At 42.7% G+C, this 16,455-nt stretch overlaps 1 long non-coding RNA gene across 1 annotated transcript; it reads right to left on the bottom strand.

The window, feature by feature from the left end:
• Positions 1-8,302: 8,302 nt before the first annotated feature.
• LOC118164972 lies at positions 8,303-15,933 on the bottom strand. Its single transcript, XR_004749784.1, has 4 exons — positions 15,924-15,933; positions 14,836-14,846; positions 14,100-14,106; positions 8,303-8,502 (listed from the first exon to the last, which is right to left on the bottom strand). It is a non-coding gene; the product is annotated as an uncharacterized LOC118164972 (long non-coding RNA).
• Positions 15,934-16,455: the final 522 nt, after the last annotated feature.

Raw genomic sequence — 16,455 nt, 5'->3', positions numbered from 1 at the left:
TTGCACTATCCACAGGGGAATAAATAATTTAGGAAAGACCCACATTAAAGGCTGAATTTCTCTCACAGGTCTGGACAGATGGACTTCCTCCCTTGGACAGATGATTTCTGTCTCTTCTAACAAAGCTGAGCTCCATTCAGTAATTCAGCAGAAGGTAGCACAAGCCCCGCAGAGCTTTTTGTCTTTTCAGCAGCCAATGCTTCACACATACATAATAAAGGCAATATTGAATTAACCTCATCTGTAGCAGAGCATGTGCAAGCAGGCACACTTTGGCTGCCTCTCAGGATAAACATGATGGCTTTTTTGTCCAGGGTGGAAGTGCATCTAGTCAAGCAAGTGCATGGGCTTGTGCCTTGCTGTTAGCTGTCTCACGTCCCAGGTGGAGTCCCTCCTGCCACCCTCTAGCATCACTGGGTGGAGATGAGGAGAGGCCCGGAGGCTTTGCTGGCTGGCCTTGGGTTTTCTGTTTTCTCCTGGCAATGCTTGTGGGTGGGAAAGGAGAGGAGAGGCTTGTGGGTGGGGAAGGGGAGGAGAGGCTGTCTCTCTCAGGGGGACAACATTTCGTCCCCATGGCCCCTCGCTCAGCCTTATGTCCAACCCCTACTGTGTGCTGTTGCTGAGAGATGGCTGGGCATACACTGGGCAGGGAGGTTTCTTTCCCAAAGTTTGGGTTTCCCCACAATACAAAAGAGTTACAGGCTACTTATCTGCAGCTGAATTGTTTTTCCTGGGCTACACGCATCAATAGCTGCAGCATGTGCTGCCAAATTAAGAGTTTGTGGGAAAAAAAAAAAAAAAAAAAAAAAAAAAAACTCAGTGAATGCCAAGTAATCCATCCTGAAAAGCCACCTGCACACAGGAAAGAAAACAAAGCATCTGGGGTGCTTGGAAGTTACATTTCACAAAAGGGGCAGCCTACAGGTAGAGTTTCATTTCTGGTTTTGGTTCTCTTCTTTTCCTCTTTCCTTGATTTGCCTTTACTCCCCTCTCCATGTGCCTTTTCCTTGCATTTTCATGCTCCCCTGCCAATTAGTGGTCTTAAAGTAACAACCGCAGTGACAATAGAAATAATCCCAAGTGGCTGAGGTTGGCAGGGCCCTCTGGAGACCACCTGCTGCAGCCCCTGCTCCAGCAGGGCCAGGCAGAGCAGCTTGCCCAGGAACCAGAGGGAGGGAGGCAGCCCTGCAATGCACGTAGTGCCTGCCTCCTCCTGCAGCCCCCTGGGGTCGGGCTTCTCTGCCTGGATGCTGCAAGGGCAGGGCACTGGTGCCACTGGCTGGCTGCACTGTGTATCCCATTTTCCTGGCCCTAATAAGCACGGAAGGATTTTTTTAGGCATGATCTCCTTCCCATTTCTATTCCTTCCCACCCCAAGGGCTCTGCTCTCCTTAAGTTGAATCCTGTAAGGCCTCCTCTTGAAACACATGCTTATGATGAGTGGAAATGGTGAGGTTACTCACGCTCCTGGGAAAGCAAGGAGGGGAGAAGAGACACTGCAGGTGAAAAAAAAAAAAAAAAAAAAAAAAAAAAAAACAAGGATAGAGAGAAAGCACAGGATAACAATGGTGTGAAAGGTTGCTTGGCAGTGGGGCCTGGCTTATGCAAGCCATGCTGAAGTATAGATCTCAGGCTGTTTAAAAGGGAGAAGCTGTCAGACATTTCCTAATCACAGAGACCTGCCTGCCATGTCGGGAAGAACTCCACAATTAGAAAGTGCATGGCTGGAAAAGGACCGTCTGTGGGAGCGTATATTGTATTTTTATTACTTGCAGATAGCTGTTAAAACATTTCCTACTGCAATTCCAATTCATTCGAAATCTTCAATACTCTCTCTTGAAGTAGATTAAGCTGCATATTTGGTCCTTAAAAATCAAACATTGGGTAGTTTCCAAAAAGTCATAAAGCTAAGGTTGCAGGATGATAACAGTCATTTGTAAAAGTAAATATGATAAAATGAACAGCTGCTTGCATGAGGCAGCACCGCAGACTTCCTAATGACTAGATCCGTTCATTTGGGGTTTCAAAATAATTTGAATTCTGCTTGTCTGAGTGCTGTTAATTGATCAGAAAGCAAAGCTGATCACTGCTTTCTTTTCCCATGACATATATGTTTTAATAAATCATTGCTTGCAACTCATCCAGTGTTACTCATTATTGACTTCAGATACATTAGCTGCTTGGATGGACAGTCCACCAGCACCATTAATATCACTTTTTTTTTTTTTTTTTTTTTTTTTTTTGAGTTTGCAGCAGGACCTCTGCTCTCTGACAAAATCGTATGAACGAGCTGGTGGTTTTCAGAAAAACAGGCAAAGCAGCCTTCTTAGTAACATGTTCAAGTGAACACTTCTTACTAGAAGAATTTTCGTGTACTAAACACATTTTGTTGTCCACAGGCAACAGATAAAAATATATTCTCAAATTTCAGTTGCTGATAAAATTTTAACATATTCTTTAAAATAAGGCACATTTGTATGCTATGCTGCTGGGCCTGACCTCTAAATGGGCATTTTCTGGATTTTCTTATTAACCCTGCTCTTGTAGCAGTCTCTGGATAAAGGGCCCTTGCCTCAGGAAGCCCTCTCCTCCCAGAAAATTTGGTACACAGGGATGCGATTTGGGCAGGAGGCACAGGTGCAGTTCTGGGCACCAGGCTCAGGAATGGTAGCACTGACAAAGCTTTTCTGGGGGTTTGGCTTTCACAGGCATCCCTCCAGGCAGGTGGCTTGGTGTCACTGAGAGAGCTAGGTGGGTTGGTGGTGGGCCTGGATGCAGGCCATAGCCAGCAACAGTAGGACAGCTGGAGGTGCTGGCCCCAGTGGAGAACAACTTCCCGGAGTGCAGGCAGAGTAACAGTGAGATGCTTCTCTGTGGGGAAAATTGTTTCCTGAATCTGTGTGACTTGGGGAAATGCTGGATGGCAGACTGGAGGAGGATGGGATGGAAAGGGGGCAAGAGGAAAGAGAAGAGAGGAAAAATGTGGCACTTAAAAAGAGAGGTGGGAGGAAAAGCCACTGCAAATGAAATGAGATAAGAAAATATGAAGGGCAAGAAGAAGAAGATGAAAAAATAAGTAGCACATATGTTTATTTCATAGGAAGTTGGCTGAGAGGCTGAATTTCTACTTTGGTCAGGGAATAGGAATTATGGTGGGCTCTGGACGAAAAGTGAATAGCAAATATCCTAATCTAAGAACTCAAGAGACTGAAATCTGTTTGTAAAACTGTTCTAGAGCAACAATTTCACCATATTTTAACACAGAAGCTTGTTGATTAATAATTTGCAAGCGGAATACAGGCTAAATGTCTTAGGTAAAAAAGCACTACAAAATGCTTGCTCAGAAACACTGATGAAAGTAAAGGCCATATTCTGTTATCATCTTTCCTTACTTTGAATTTGATTTAAAATAGTGAGATAAAGAACATTTTGCCATTAACAATAACTGTGGGTTTTCCTCTTCTGCAAGCAACCAACCATCCAGGTTGCTTTGTGGCTGGTGCTGATTTATGTAATCCTTGTAAGCTTCTTGCCTGACAAGCAGTAAATATTTTGTGGGGTGAATTCAGCTCCTGTGGTAATGGAAGTGTGAGGATGGGAAAGAAAGAGGAAGGTCTGTGTGGAAACACAGCCTCCCTCTGTCACCTGGGTTGGCACCAGGAGGTCCTGGGCAGCACTGCTGGGACTCTCACTGACCTTATGCCTTCCTGGAAAATAACTTTGATATAAAACATGACATCTTGGAGGCACCATGTAACTACTGCAACATTTATCGAGGAGATATGGTCTTCCTGCAATGTATCAGCAGAACTATCGTGATTTTGAAATAAGAAAGGATGCCTGCAGAGGAAAGAGAATGAGCATTTTATTTTTCATTTGATAGCAACACCTACCCTAAGGCAAATCCCTTACTCTTCTGTAGACATCCTGGTAAATATTCCGTGCATGAAAAGCAGCAATCTTTCAGAATCTTAGTAAGTAGAACTGCAAGTTGTAAACCTGACAATTTTTGTTATTCAGAATGAAACACAGATAAAAGCAAGATCCTAAAGATGGAAGTGTCTGTCAGGGCACCAAAGTGCACCCATTGGTGGGCTCCCGCTGGTGCTGTAGGAGCCAGTGGTGGGGACGGGGAGCAGGTAAGGAGGGGACAATCCCTCATTTGGGATGGAACTCTGGGGACGGACAGCCCACGGGGAAAAGATAATATCTGATAACAAGTGTCCTGCGGGTCTCTTCCAAAAGGTTACTGCAACTCCATCATCTCAGAAACTCAGCCCCGCAGCTGCACACAGTATTACAGCTTTGTCCATTATTGCAGATCTGTTATGATGAGAAAGTGCTGGTTTCTCTGCACTGGTCATGGGATTCAGTGCAGCAGGGTGAACCTTTCACCCTGAAATTAAGCTGGGATAATTCCTGGTCTTTCAATCTGTTTTCACCCACTATTATTCTATCAAGCTGCAAAGGAGATGGGCAGTCCTGATTTGCATCCCTGTCACTAAAACAGAAATGTACCCTTGTTTCTAACAGAATGGGTGGCACATTTCATCACAAAGTCTGCCTCTTGGAAACCCATCACTTGCATGATAGCACTCTGAGTTGTAAAATGTGTGAGACGGGGTATCTGTCAGAACATACCTGTGTTATTTATTTATTTTTTTCTAATCCATGAATCAAGCAGACCAGAAAATAGGAGGTGAGGAAAAACTTTAATGCAGTATTGCCTTTCCAAGGTAATAGAAAATTTCAACACTGCAGAACACAAACTGATCTGTTATGTGCAGTATGTCAGACTTTGATAAGCTATGGGTTCAATCTCTTTTACATCTCTAGATCAAGTTGGAGGCGTGTAACCACTATGCTGCACTTCAGAGTTTGACATGCCAAAGGGAAAAAGGTAGCTAAAATAACAGCAATCTCTACATCAAAGACAGGTCTGTGCTGCCACCCAGATCAAAGGTGTATGCAAAGCAAATGGTGGTGGATGTGTTTACCTGGGTACATTTTATAAAGGTCCTTGTGTATGTGAGAGAAGCTGTAGGAAGAGAAGAGACACTCAGAGAAAAGGCAGTAGTAAAAGACCAGCAAGGGCAGCTCTGATGCAAAACTCTACGGAAAGCAAGAGAGAATATGTCATGGGGTGAGCATTAGTTGATAGGGCATTCTTTACATTTCTTTAGAGCTCAGATAAACAGAATTTTGGTTATTCTCAGTCTAGCCAGCCTCAGCTCCATCCCTGGAAAGGTGATGGAACAGCTCACCCTGGAGGTCATCTCCAAACACGTGAAGGCTAAGAAGGCAATCAGGAGTAAGCATGGACTCATCAAGGGGATATCACATTTAACCAATCTGATAGCCTTCTATGATGGGATCACTGACTGGGTAGATGAGGGGAGAGCAGTGGATGTTGTCTTTGACTTCAGCAAGGCTTTTTGGCACTATCTCTCATAACATCCTCAAAGGCAAGCTCAGTAAGTGTGGATTAGATGAGTGGACAGTGAGATGGATTGAGAAGTGGCTGGTTAGCAGAGCTCAGTGGGTTGTGACCAGAGGTGCAGTCTAGTTGGAGGCCTGCAGCTAGTGGTGGGTCCAGTCTTGTCTAATTTACTCAGCCAATGACCTGGATGAGAGAATAGAGTGGACCCTCAGTAAATTTGCTGGTGACACAAAACTGGGAGGAGTGGCTGATACGCCATTCAGAGGGATATGGACAGGCTGGAGGGCTGGGCAGTGAGGAACCTCATGAAGTTTAACAAAGGCAAATGTAAGATCCTCCACCCAGGGAGCAATAACCCCATGCACCAGTACAGGCTGGGGGTTGACCTGATGGAAAGCAATTCTCCAGAGAAGGACCTGGGAGTCCTGATAGACAAGTTAACCATGAGCCAGCAATGGGCCTTTGTGGTATCCTGGGCTGCATTAGGAAATTATGCCAGCAGGCCAAGGGAGGTGATCCTGCCCCTCTACTCAGCCCTGGTGAGGCCACATTTGGAGTCCTGTGCCCAGTTCTGGGCTCCCCAGTACAAGAGGGATATGGAGCTCCTGGAGAGTCCAGCAAAGGGCTACTAAGGTGAGATTAGAGGACTGGAGCATCTCTCATACAAGGAGAGGCTGAGAGAGCTGGGATTGTTTAGCTTGGAGAAGACTGAGAGGGGGTCTTATCAATGCATGTAAATACCTGAAAGGAGGGTGTCAAGCATTAAGGGCCAGGCTCTTTCAGTGGTACCCAGCAAGAGGGCAAGAGACACAAACTGAAGCACAGTAAGTTTTGGCTGAATGTGAGAAAACACCTAGTTACTTCATAATGAGGGTGACGGAGCACTGGAACAGGTTGCCCAGAGAGGCTGTGGAGCCTCCTTCTCTGGAGATATTCAAATCCACCTGGACGTGGCCCTGTGCAAGGTGCACTCGGTGACCCTACTTGGCATGGGATGTTGTCCAGGGGTCCTTTCCAACCTCAGCCATTCTGTGCGTCCATGATTCTTTGTGAGAAAACAAAGTTGCATTACAGCTAGATGATGCTATCGTGTTATTTTCACCTTGATAAAGTTAAACTGCAGTCTGAAATCTGATACACAGGTTCGTTAAGAAAGAGATAAGAGTTTTAAAGATGAAAGTATGAAGAGAACATAAAGTGAACAAGTGATGAGAATCACTTATCCTGGAGTCATGCCATTAACAGCCTCCAGAATACAACAGTTCATAGGAGCCTGACAGCACTGCAGTAGTCACAGAATCATAGGATGGTTGAAGTTGGAAGGTCCCAGAGTTTGTCTGAACAATAAATTAAAATTCTAGAGCTACACATCCTCACAGAGTGTAACACTGTGTACCAGTAAGAATTTCCTTCATGTCTCCTAAAGTGATTCATTTAGTGTATGGAAATTGTGTGCCTGCCAGAACTGGAGAAGAGTTGGAAGTATTCTTTAGCCACAGCTCGAGCTCTATTATTATCTTTTGCTCCATTATTATCTAAATGCAGAACATGTTCTGGAATCAAAACTGTGTTTCTCTGCATCTGGAGATAAAAAGTCAGGGGAGAAAGAACAGTTATATAGATTTAAAAAAAAAATAATCTGTGAATACTATTTGTTCAAAGCAAATTCATAAATCAATAACTTCTTATCTTATATTCATGAAAAGATTACCACCAGCATGCAAATGAGACATTTAAAATCTTAATCACTTTATCACTTATAAATACAAGTTGAGATTTTCGTGTAATTATGCCACAAGAAATTCCATTAAATAAAGGTGAATAATTTATCATTTACATGATACAGTCAGAACTGGAGACTCCAAAGTGGGTTGTAAAATCTATTTTTATTAGGTTTTCTAGGCAACAAGAATCAACATTTTAACAAATAATACTGTGATACTGGCTTCTGATATGATCTTCCTGATACTCCAAAACATAGGCAAACTGAGCATGGACTAATTGAATTGGGATACACTACAGCTGAGAGAGGACAGGGGGAACACTAACATATGCAAGAACATATGGGTAATGAAAGAGCATATGCCTATTATAATAAAATTATGCTTCTGATATTTAGTGATTCTGTGGCAAAGAATGAATACGTGAAATCCAAAGCCCTCGATGCAAAATCAAACCCTAACCCTCATGTATGTTAAATATTAGAGTCTTTATAGCATGTAGAAATGATGCTTCCAAATGACACAAACATTTCAGTCATGTTTCCTGGAAAGTTCAGTTTTGTGGAGATGTAGGGACACAGAGAGCATTCTGCATGCAGAACAACATGCAGATGGTCTGCAAGGAGGGACAGATCTATCTATTAACAGGTGTATCATACTTCAACCACCTTCTGCCACTGGACACTGGTGGTTTTGATTTGTCGCTGTCTGTTCCCAGGCAGACATCCTACAAATTTACAGCAGAGGCCTGCAGAATGGCAAATAGAAGAGACTACTGAGCAGCTTTCCCTCCATTTATACTTACCAAAGTATTTGGCCTGATTTGGTTAGTCTCATAGGAAGTGCACTTTTACATTAGATATCCATCCTTTTTTTTTTCATGGTATCACTATTCAGCATAAAGAGGGACTTTACAGCAGACTTTAGCACAGTCAGCCTGAGAACTGTTAATGGTCTGAGTAGAAATCAATTGCCAAATTTATTTTTTTTATCTGAAGAACAAAGACAAAGCTTTACAATGACCCCAAGTATCCACAGGGAGGTAGCTGAGCAGCTACATTTCCATAAGAGTATGACAATAGTTAATTTATCCAGATTTTGGATATAAGGAAGAAATTCTTCACTCAGAGGATAATGAGGCACTGGCACAGGTTGCCCAGAGAAGCTGTGGATGCCCCATCCCTGGAGGTGTTCAAGGCCAGGCTCGATGGGGCTTTGGGCAACATGGTCTAGTGGAAGGTGTCCCTGCCAATGGCAGGGGGGGTGGGACTGGGTGGTCTTTGAGGTCCCCTCCAATCCAAACCATTCTGTGAGTCTATGATTTTTAATCTGATCAATCTACTCCTTGTTAAAACTGATGAAAGTTGCTCGCAGACTGTAGTTCTTCGTCAAAAGCATTTTCAAAGCAAACCAATGGAACAGAGCCAGGAGAGAGTGCTTGCAGCATCATCAGTTATTTCCATACATCCATAAATGTTTCCTGCTTCTGACTTCTGAAATAAATCCATCCAGTTGGCTTCATATGAATCTACAGAGAGAAGATTTGAATCTTCTGTCATACACAAAAGACATGCTATTTGTTTTGGTTGCCTTCGGAGCTGTGTTGTTATTTGGCAGGGCTTCCTTTCATTCTACATTGACTCTGCTTTCTCCTCAACCTCATCAGAAAAAATACGTGCATGGGTGAGAGCATCTTTGAAAACATCTAGCATTAGCTAAAAGGAGTGTTAATCCCAGGGAGAGGTGTGAAAAAGAAGGCAGGTATAGAGAAAAGAACATAAAACAAGCCAAGGCTTAGCATTAGGGGAGAAATCAGGACGCAGACACAGTGCAGCCTGTTTTGTTCACCACAGCATTTACTCTGGGAGACCCTGAGACATCTCCTCAAGAGGCAGAATGGGAGAGGAGCGGGTCCTGCTTCAGACTGCAGTGGCACCAAGGTTTTGCCACTGCATGTGATGGTACAGCACGGGCTTGAAGGCTCCCCATTAGCCCAAAGGGACCCCCGGCCTGCAGGCAGCACTCCCTCTCCATTTAGTCACTGCTGGAGCATTCTTAAGTAAGAGCCATGTGAGTTAGAGCCAGGATAACACAGCTGGGAATATTAGCAAGCTGAGTGATAAAACCCATTACTATATAAGGGGTTAATTAGCAAAGTGAACCACAGCAGCAACAGCAGCAGAAGGCTAACAAGATACTATATTTTCTCCAGAAATAACTGTAAACAAAGCATTTGGGTGGTTAGGCTGCACTGGAAGTAAATAGCCTAGCTAGATTTATAACATGATAGGGCTCATATGTGATTAAGCTCAAAAGAAGTTCAAATAACTGGGGGGCAAATACAGGAACATGCTGCAGAGCTATCTTGCTAGTGCATACCACAGTGGCAGAAGTGTTACTTGAGGTGTCTCCTGTTGAAGAGAACAAGGACAGTATTTTGGGATGGAGACAACCTGCGGGATGTCTCCTCACTGGCCCCTTTGAAAAGGTGTTGTGGGCTTCTTGTGAAATCTGTAGCTCCTGCCAAGGCCAAAAGAGAAACAGTGAATATTGCATCAGTTGGGAATCTGTAGGTGGAAGCTGGTTCTGGCTGAAAACTGATGAGACTCTGAGCCTCAGGAGTCATTGACAGTACTGGATGCATTCTACCTATGGGTATATATCTCCTCTCTAGTGTTCATTATTCTTTTAGGGGTTAGGCCTCCTTGAATTTAATATGCACCACTAAAGATTACTTCCCGTACCTTATTGGAAGCCCATGACCCGCCTTCTTTATCAACTGTTTGTTTTGTGACCTGATCGTGGTACTGGCTGCCTCTCACAAAGAACAAGTGGTGCTAAGTGGTGTGCTCTGAAAAGAGGTCTTGAGTTTTCACATTTCAAAGGGACTCATGGAGTCTAAATATCTTGAAGGGTTCAACTGGTTGCATTTGCTGCAGCCCCCAGCAGGTAAGAATTCTGATCTGGGTAAGTACCAGGGGTGCTTCGAGGAGGAAAGTGGAAACCTCCTCCAGTAAGAGGCAAAGTAAATGTGTTCATGTGAATAGCTTTCAATTTGCTTTTCTTAGGTCTTTACAGCATGAAAGCAAATGGTTATTTGTGCTAAATAAAGATGGATTATGCAAAAGACAAAAGAAAGTGCAGTGTAACGTATGTTCTTTTTTATATATAATGAACTCTTTATCTGACTCTTTATTTAGGTTTATTGAACCTTCACCAAGTGTATTAGTGAGCTGTAAGAAATGTAGTAACTGCAAATGTGCATCTCTGACAAAATGATATCAGATCATTTTAGAGCTTTCACCTTTCTGGGGTTGAGGCAGCTCTTGTTTTCTTCCCAGAGTAATTTCTGAGTAAGCAAATAGGAAGTGAAAATAAAAGCAAAGTTATTTACAAGTGATCAAACTGCATCTCATCTACAGTCAGCTACACAGACTACTCGTATACTTAAAATTAGGAGCATAGTCAAGGGCACATCTGAACTTAGGTCTTGAAAATATCATGTGCACTCCAGAAGTGTCTTTAAGTTGCTGAATTTTCCAAAGCAGAGTTCAAACGTTAGGATGGAGAAACAAATGATAACTCTGATTGCAACACTCATCTAAAATCAGGGGACAGCACAGGGACAGTCTCTGCTAGGGAAAAAAGTGCTTGCTGCATCTGATAGAGACGTTACTCCTGATGCAGTTCTCCACTGCATGTTGCAAGCATCCTCTTGGTTACATCCAAGGCTTCAAGAAGAGGGAGCAGTTGGTGGATCCCTCTAATTTCTTCCCCTCTCTGCAGGGTCAGTGGTCCTGAGAACAGGCTTGTAAAGGAGAAAAGGAAATCCCTACTAGCCCAGGTATGACTTTAGTAACTTCCTGTGTAGTAGCACCAAAAATCCCTCTTCAGGACTAGAAAACCATTGAAATAGTTGTGGAAACACGAAGGGAGAGTCTCTGCCCTGAAATGCCCCAGCCTAGTGAGTTAGAAACCTGGGGAGCATCCTTGTGGGTAATCTCCATTTGTGTTGGGTAAATGTCATCACCAAACACTTTCATCAGTATAATTTGTGTCTGTTTGTGGTGGATTCAATCATCATGTGCCAGATTTTCTCTCCTAGGTATGATGAGACATTAACTGGAGGATCACGTTAAAAATTGGATACATTGTGTTGTTAAATGTAATTTCAAAAAGCTTTAGAAATTGGAAAGACCATTAATAGCCACTGCTGGGATGCAATTGATGTTGGAAGGAGTTCTTTCTTTAAAGTAGAAAATGCTGATGAACTGCATCACTGTAAAATGTTGTTCTTGTATCTCCATAGTGACCTGCTACTTTGTCTCCTCATAATAATAGTGTATTTAATACACGTGGGATTTGTGTCTGCAGTTTTGAAACAAATCCATTCTTTGTTTTTCTGAACTTTTATTCACTGGCATGTCATTTAAAATGAGGTGAATGGAGTAAAACCCAGATCTTAGTTCCTATTTCTCAAGCCTACTGTATTGAGCAATACTATTGCCCTGTGGTTTTGAAAGCACTCTATCCAGTGTAAGGGGATACAGTTTTGTTCTTTTGGCTGGAGTTTTCACCGACACCACTTTCTTTTGGAGTACTAAGAGTGATTAGTATTTTAAAGGCAGAGATGAGCCCTTCACACCAATAATGTGGAGGTCCAAGTCCTCTGTGTTTGAAGAGGAAGACAAGTGTGTATTTATTTTGGAGTATCTGGTCATTTCTTCATATGGATTTTATACATGATTCATACTGTGCACATAATAAGAATTATCAATCAAGTTTAGAGGATTTGAACTTAAATATTAGATCTTACTTCTAAACCAGCCCAATCTAATTCTGCTATATGACATCTTCTCTTTCCTTCTGTTCCCCCTGTGGCTTTCATAATTCAGAATTTCTTTTAAAGTTAAATTTTCCTTTTTTTTTTTTTTGTCAATGTTTCTTGAATTATGTATGTAATGATGCTGTTTACATCCTCCTTCTTTGCTGTTACTGAATATTGAACTTAACTGCAAGCTTGCTTTTTCTCCAGTGCTTATGTTGGTTTTGCTCCCCTATCCATTTTGTAAATTATATGTCCTCCCTCCCCCTTCCCTCCCCCTTTCAATGTATGTACTGATATAAGGATCACAGATTTATAGATGGGCCTGTACCTACAGACTTCAGAGATGATGTTCATTAGTTTTGCTTCATCTAAGGCATTTAAGTAGTGATTTCAAATCTCTGAATAACCCATATGACTTTGCCCTGAGGATGCATATCCAAATATCTGTGCTTTTGCTCATGCTGCCTGAAGCAAGTCCCACAAAGAAGCTTAATATCAATAAAAAAAAATTAGTGCTAGGCCTCAGTGAGACCCTGCTGGTGCTGTGAAGCCCTGTTATGAATCTCTCCACAGCCCAGAGTCCTCCCTGCTGCAACAGGGGACCCTGCAAGAGACCCCACTGAGGTCAGTGCTGTGCCCATGCCTCCGTCCTCGGCCTCCCCACCAAAAGGGCAGTGTTTGTGTGCACCAGGACATCCCTCTTGAAAAACAGACCTATTTATGAAGTCCCAAACCAGTCGCATATACAAACATTGCATCCAGACCGATGCCCACTCTATGTATAATTCATCTGGATTCACTTTATGTATAATTCATCTGAACAGACCAGAAGGACAGGTTTTGGCCAGGCAGCACTTCTTCCAAGTAAAATACATTTCAAAGTATAAATGCAACCAAGGCCTTACCAGAACTGCATTTATTGCCGTAGACTTTGTAGTGTGCTGAGCCTCCCCCTGGTTTTGAAAGGCTCCCAAACAGCAATCTTTAATCATTTCCCTTTCCATTCTTCTTCTTATCAGCTGTCTCCACACATCAATCCCCCCTGAACTTTTGTCCTCTATTTTCATCATGTACAATATTTGTCTTGACTTATTTAGATTGCAGGCTCTCTGAGGAAGGGAATGTGCTTTATCTCCTTGGAAGAAATGGCTGTGGAAATGTATGTCACTATATAAATGCTTTGTAATACTAATAACACAAAATGTGTGTGAAGTTTGTGCAGTTTATGGTTAGTAGATTTTATGGTGACTAAGTCCTTTCTATCGCTCGAGATGACAAACACCCTTTTTAATGCTCTCGAGGCATCTCAAACCCCTCCTTCTGCTTCTTGTATTATCATGGAAAGATAAGGTAATGTGTCTCTCTCTCTCTCTCTCTTTTTTTTTTTTCTCCCTATATGGGAGGCCTAGGGGAAAGATGGAGTCTTGTATCTGAGCTGAATGTATATCAGCAGGAAGCACCCAACATTTCTGATTGTGAACAATGAGAAAGATAGGAATCTTGACACAAAAGTCTTGAAGGTATATTTTATTTACGCCACTGTAAAACAGGAGTCAATTTTCTAATGAAAAATTGTCCATTGTAATGTGGTGTCAGAATTAGGCCTGTTAAGGGTCTCAGGTCAGCGAAGGTTGCAAGCAGTGGAAGGAGAATAGTAAGAGAAAAAAAAATATGAAATATATATTATAACAAACATTGCAGGAAGCATACATAATAATGCCGATGTATCGGAGGCATATCTGTTGCGGGAGGGTGGCTGCATCGTTGGTATGGCTGAAGCACGACGGAGCCAGAAAAGGACAGGGCTTACTTAGAAGCACTGAGGAGTGGAGTTTACAGAAAGGCTATGCCAGATAAAGTGGGAGCCAGGGCGGCATTAGCACTGAGGAATAATATTGTGTTGATGAAAGACTATTAGGGCTTTCTCTGTCACCGAGGAGCCTGACTGCAGCTGTGGTAAAAGGAGGAAGGCCACGGGAAGGCAACTGATGATCCGCAGAAACTTATGTGAGGTTCTGGCAGCCCCCGGGCTTCTAGCAAGTTACTGCCTCTGGTGGGCCTTCAGTCATACTCTGTGTGACACATTGCGAATTCAAGGATGAATTCACACTGACTTTCTCTCCTGACTTAGATGGTGTTTTAAGAACTGAAGTTTCCTTATGATCATGCTGTTTTCACAACTAACAGACAGTCTACCTGTGCCAATAGGCAGATGTCCCTTACAATACAGATTGGTACTACCCTGAACCCCCGGCATAAACCTGATAACATAAAGCCAGTAACTTGGATGGGTGTTTCTTTCAGAGGTATTTTCCCTACTTCTTGATATGAAGAGTGAAGAATCAACCACTCATTTTCATGGTATGGTGTTTAGTTCTAGAGTTCATCAACCTCATGTTAAAAAAGGTTTGAATTTAATGTGCGCTGCTTCCCCATCATTGGTTCTTGCTGTGTCCCTGGTTTTGCTAGTAATTGTCCAAAAGCTCTGATGGACAACACTAGCAATGTCACCTCTTTATTTAAAATCACATTTTGTGCACATAGAAAGCAAAAAACAATCCCTCCCCAATCCTCTTCAGTCTATTTCATATCTGGTCAGGCAAGCATTTCGCCAGGGAGGTGCAGTTCTCATTTTTCTTCCATTGAGCCTTCGGCCTCTTGGAGTCAGTAAGCACAAGGGCCACTGCTGAATGCTGAACACCAGAATAAAACAGGAAACTAGTTTTGCATCAGACAGGAGTGATCTTTGCTATTTTTCAGTCTGACATTTTCAGAATCAGTGGCTAGCTGGCAAGAAACACTAAGCTCAAAATACAATCTTCTTTTCAGCCCCCTGAACCATTCACTTCACTAACAACTTTTATTTCATTTATCTCTGTATTATGCTGCCATTGCTAATTATAGGGTCTACAAATTGTGTTTTTACTATCAATTTACATCCTTTATTACCTGTGATTTTCAGTGGTAATGATTTAGCCCATCTGTAACTCTTCCTGACTCCTATTCTAAAGCAGCTTTAACATGACAAGTTTCTTTTCATGTAGAGGCTGAAATTTTCAAATTTCATAGGCAAAACTTCCTGGGCATTTTTCCAGTGTCAGACTTGTTTGCCTGAAGCACCTGATACATCCAAAAATGCAGAGGAGGATTTGCATGAACACTTATCCTTGTGTGCTTCCAATTAGTGCTTATGAACCGGGATTTTGCAAGGCTAATTAGATAAGGAATAAGACGTACAGGTACTTGAAACCCAAAATAAGACTCAGATCTTATGAATCAACTGTGACTTCTTCTGGACCATGACTTTGAGAGATAGTCATCCAAACTGATGCTCAGGAGTAAACAGAGAGCATACCTCACAGCAGCCAAACCTCGCTACTGGATGTCTATCTGTAATAATAGAGGAGATGCTCTCACTTGTGCTAAATATGCATCCTGTAGATAGACACACACCAGTGCTCAAATAAAACAAGGTAAGGAGCAAGCTGATGGGCCATCAGAAAACACAGCATCCTTCTCCCAGAGAGTATATTTGTAATGTACCTTTACCTCAGATACTCCAGACTACTGTGAAAGCAAATGAAGAATTCTGCACATTCACTACAAGCTCTTTCACTGCCTACCCTACTTTTTGGGAAAGTATTTGCATACACCAGTCTAATCCTTTCTTGTCTCTCTGCTCCTATGGTGTAGCTTGTATCTATAGATCATGCAGATTTTTCCTCCTACAGCCCTGAAAGCAAGCTCCTGTGCATGATGCACTTTTCTATTTGGGGCACGCTTGCTCCAGCAGATTAGGACAATTTAAGATGATTTGGACTTGCTCCCACTGAAAATAGTGGCAAAATTGCCTTTGACCCCTGGGGAGATAAGGTAATGCCCAAAATTTCTGGCAAAGAAGTTAACAATTTAGAAAAGTAAATGCATAACAAACTACAGTTTCCTCCAGTGATGATTTTATATGGTGGTGGCATGCTGTGCCTGGCCCATTCTTAACGTGTGTTCTGGATGAGGAAAAACTGTCCACGGCCCTCCCACAAAATTGCAGAGGCAGATATCAGTGCATTCAAGAGTATTGTTCCAAAAGGGACAAATTATCACACAGCGCTGGAAAGAGAATTAGTGTTTTTTTTAGCATAATTGATGCAATCAGATCACATTTTCCCCTTGCTCTGAGCAGCACACATACCTACAGGTACTCTGCACCGGTGCCATCTGTGGGCTTTGGCTATGAACCTCTTCTGTCACTTTTCCCCCACAATTTAATCGTTTCCTTGTTTCCCTTGTGGAGCCCAGCTGCCAGGCTGCGGCTGACAGCGGTGACCACTTCACTCTGCTCTTGTCTCGGTGGCTCAAAGTCACTCTGCGGAGGAGCTCAGAACACTGATGCATGGCCCCGAGTCTTATCATCCTGTCACAGCACAATATTATCAAAACAGGATTTTCTGTGGTTAGCAAAAAGGCTC

The sequence above is a fragment of the Oxyura jamaicensis genome, chromosome 3, assembly GCF_011077185.1.
Source record: "Oxyura jamaicensis isolate SHBP4307 breed ruddy duck chromosome 3, BPBGC_Ojam_1.0, whole genome shotgun sequence".
Lineage (NCBI taxonomy): Eukaryota > Metazoa > Chordata > Aves > Anseriformes > Anatidae > Oxyura > Oxyura jamaicensis.
This window is presented reverse-complemented; position numbering and strand designations above follow the sequence as displayed.